The sequence below is a fragment of the Poecilia reticulata genome, linkage group LG3 (genome assembly GCF_000633615.1).
Source record: "Poecilia reticulata strain Guanapo linkage group LG3, Guppy_female_1.0+MT, whole genome shotgun sequence".
Classification (NCBI taxonomy): Eukaryota; Metazoa; Chordata; class Actinopteri; order Cyprinodontiformes; family Poeciliidae; genus Poecilia; species Poecilia reticulata.
Genome location: NC_024333.1, coordinates 29,758,655 through 29,763,054, shown reverse-complemented (window position 1 = coordinate 29,763,054; position 4,400 = coordinate 29,758,655).

The window sequence follows — 4,400 nt, the reverse complement described above, 5'->3', positions numbered from 1 at the left end:
CACACACATGTAAGCAACCCAGTGAACACAAATGCACACACCCTAATTGCTGTAAATGAGTGAACGTTTGAAGCGGGTGGACAGGTCTGGCTGAGTGGACGGTTTCACGCGTTCATGCACTGCTGCCCCGGCAGCATAATGAGGTGTGACGCATCAGACTAAGTGGCTAATGGGGTGTGAAGTCATTAGAACACTGCCTGTATCCCTCTAACCCTTCGCTGTCTCTAACTTGATCTTTCTGTGCAACTCTGTCTCATTTGTTGTCGCTTTCACCACCGTCCTCCATCAGTTTTGCCATATTTTTCTTTACCTCCTTTCTAATAATGACATGATAATCTATGCTGTTTTCTAATTCATCATTAACAGTGACTAGGTATTATATCAGACCTTCCTCTTCTGTTTATGACCACCACATTCAGAGATAATGCCAGAGAGCTAAATGCAATGCTTTTATTCTGGTAATAAACAACAAATGGATGTTCACCTATAAAAAGAAAATCCCTAAAAACCTCTTTATAGTTAGTGGTTATTTTTGCTGAGAATTGCAAGTTTCGAGATAAAGAGTAAAACAGCTACATTTTAATCTAAATAAAATTTTAAAGAAGGAGCAGCAGAAAATACAATGTGAACACTGACAAATGCAAATAGCTCAACGCATGCCAACAAACATAAACTGAGCAGAGGGCGTCTGTTCACGGGAATCAAACACATCTATATGAACATGGAACAGATTGTAGACATTTAAAAGAAGGAATCTCTGTCCTTCTGTCATTTCATATTATTTGTTTTCCTAATCCTTGGTTTTGTCCCATATAGTTTGGCTCAGACAAGTCTTGGTCACCCCCTGAAACAAAGCGACTATCTTTTCTACATCCAGGTTATTCTGAAGGAGTTACAGGTGGACCAGTGCCCATCTGCAGTAGGCAATGTACAAGAGTTTATCATAGACATACTGGACAGGCGATGTATGCACACACTCTCACCTTTGTGTGATTTACAGTTGGATTCTAGCGTGATTTTTGGACTTTGGAGGGAAGTAAAAGTGCCCAAAGAATACATGTTTATGCACAGAGAAAACTTCAGACAAAAAGGCCCCTGGCTGAGATTTGAACCCAGGATGTTTTGGCCTTAAAGCAACCAGTCTTTCCAAGCAAAACATTGGCTTGTAGAGAAATTTCCACAATGGGTTCCTGGACACTTTTTTCTTCCGTAAAACTTAAAGCAGTATGTAACTTTTACAAAAATATGTATTTTACACAATTGTTAAAAGTTTCAACATGTCATGGCAGTATAATATGAGACAGACAATCTGTGACAATATCAAACTCCTTCACCTCCTCCCAATGCTGCTAAGTGCCATCTGAAGAAATGCCAAAAACAACCAATCAGAGGAGTGTCTTAGAGCTGTCAATCATCCCAGTGTATGCACCGCTAAAATGTGTTAATGCTTCTGGTGGAGCAGTGCAGTTGTGTAGATAACAGCAGGTCATTAGCGAGAAGGAACAGGAGATTACTTTTTTCCTCAAATTAATTGCCCCCTATTTGGGGTGACAAAGTGATAGTTTAGCAAATCTGTAAAAAGAATATACTTTTTCTAAAAGTTACATTTTGCAGCTCGAACAGAACCTTTTCATTTCCCCGTGTTTTTGTTGTATGCGCGTGTGTGTGTGTGTGTGGGGGGGGTGCGTGTGCGACTGCGTGTGTGTGCATTTCGACTGGAATTGTGAAATCTGTAGCGATTATGTAGATAAGGTCCCCTGCTAGTGAACTGGCCCACCTCTGGCAGGAGAACTGTAGTGATCGGGCAACAAAGATCTCTGCCCACTTCGGCTATAAAGTCCATAATGCTAAAAATGTATTTATGTTATTAATTATATACCAATGTTGTGATATAATAAATTAGTTACACCAATCGCTACGCCTATAAAGAAAATAAAAATGAGAGAATTTATAATATGGCACGTTGGCTAAATTAAGTAAAACTAAATTCAAATTTAAAGAAGTTTGTAAAACTCCACATTTCTTTGAACCTGCAGAATACACTGTGTATGAACAACCACACAGAAATCCTGAGGCTGCTGCAGTGTGTCTGCTCCACTCAAACTTAAAMTCTGCAAATGGCACCTCTGCTCGCTTTATCCTGTATGTCAAAGCACAAATTATGAAAATATTTTAAATATATCATTTACAATTTCGCAAATATGATGAGAGCCTTACTCTGTCTTTAAATATTTGTAAAAAGATTGGGAGTGGGGATTCAAGCCTCTCAATAAATATTTCCATGAAGTTTGTTTGGTTTTTATAGATGCATTTGAATCTTAATTCTGTGAACACTGGTATTTGGCATGGGTGCCTGGGCTTAATTATGCTCGCAACAACAACAACAACAGAAGTCCATTCAGACAATTCTAAGGAGTGCAGACTAGAAGATTCATAAAAAAATGCTACGGAAATTCAGTCAGAGAGAAATACCTAGCCTCATCTTGCCACAGCGCTCCATCTTTAGTGGCAATMTATCCCATTTCCAGGGTAGATTTATATTCATTTTTGAATGATTTGGCCCTGGTTTCAGCAGAATATGCATAGGGGACTGACTACTCTCAGCCATGAAGAAGACGTACTCTGCAGTGGAAACGCACCTCCCGCTACTTCTTGTGGAACTGTTAAAATAATGCAGCACTAACTGTGCATTAGTCTTGGTCTTGTAACTCATCTTAGCCTTTAACGCACTCTTATTTTAGTTGGGTTCAGCAGTGACAGAAAATGTTTGACAGGGTTAAGAGAAGGTGTAACAAAGCAGTCTGGTCTTCTGAACTCCAAGTACAACCCATCTAATATTAAGAAAAATAAAACGGCAAGCGTATGGATTTAAATTGCAACCAAGGGACACAGCCTGTTCTGTTTTCCGRTGCTCTGCTCCTTGTGTGTGTGAGAGAGAGAGAGCACAACACCAACCGTGGCACCAGCCCCATGTGTAATTTCATTAACCTTTACACAAAGCAGTGCATGTACAGATCCTCCCAGCAGATTATAAGAAGCGAATCCTCCCACACATCTACTGAAAGTTACAGCTGTGCTAAGTCAGAGTTAAAGGTGATAATCTGCAACGTTCGTTTTTCCCTTATGATTCTAGAGAAAGTCTTTGTTTCTGAAATGCAAAGACAATCAAAATACCAAGTTAAAGAAACAAAGAAAACGTCTTAAAAGCTTAGTGTAAAATCTATCGGTGAACTAGTGGGTTTAGATTTCTTTTGTTTTAAATAACATTAAATACTTTTTTATGTAGTAAATAAAAGAGTTAAATTGTAAACATTGCATAAGAATGTATAACAAATTGTCATGTTAAAGCTAGCCAGGTCCAATTATATTATATTTTAAAGCCTGTCTGATTCATTCTTCTTATTTTGAAAAATATCCTCAGTGAATTCAGCTACATTTTCACACCCTATACTTATGTCCATCAGAGACCAGTATTTATGTCAAAGACAGCTTGGAGATCAAGGTCTCTCCTACAGRTCTCTCCTACAGATTTTGACATGGAGGACATCTCTGCTCTTCCACTTTACCTCTTCAGTGGCAGGCTTCCAGAGCCAGCTCTCCTTGGCTCCTCCGTGGGTTCCAGTCTTCTCTGATCCACCCACTAGAGCTTCTCTGTGGGTTCCAGTGTTCCACAGTCTCCAGAGCTCCAACGTGGGTTTTCCCCCCCATCTCCCGGTTGCCCTCTTGACAACATTCTCCTTGGGCTCTCCATGCCTCCTTGGCGACCCCAGGGGTTCATCTGGCCTCCAAACCTCCACAACCACTAGCCTCCAGGTTTTTGCTGCACATGTCCTGGTCAGCTTCTACAGCTTCTCCACTGAAGGTCCCAGCCACTCTAGCAGAGTATGGTTTGACCTCCCAGTGCACTATTGCCCTGGTGCATTGGTGCACCAATGAGCTTATTGTTAGAAAGGTTTTACCATATCCAGCACTTGTTATTGTTCTTCCGTGTTTGATTTTTCACTTTGTTTCTTGTGTTCTGTTCTTTGTGCATTTAGATATTTTGTTCTATTCACTTTGGTTTGTAGTTTATTTGAGTCTTAGTTTAGCTCCATTTGTGTTGGTCTCTCTCTCTCTCTCATTCTCTAATTTTTCCTGTTATCATTCTGACACAGTTATTTGTGACTGCCTCCTATTGATCGTGTTTCTTTGTCATTTTACCATGTTTTTTTTCTGGTGGATGTTGTCATCTCTGAAGTAAGGATGTACGCCTGTTGGTTTCAAGACGTATTCTCATGTCCTACTACCCTATTTCGGCTGCTAAAGAATCCATCGGCATGTCGTACTCTGGAGAAAGTTTGTGAATTCACGACAGTGTGGAAAATTAATTTTTCTTCTCGTAGCATTTACCCAGGAGACAA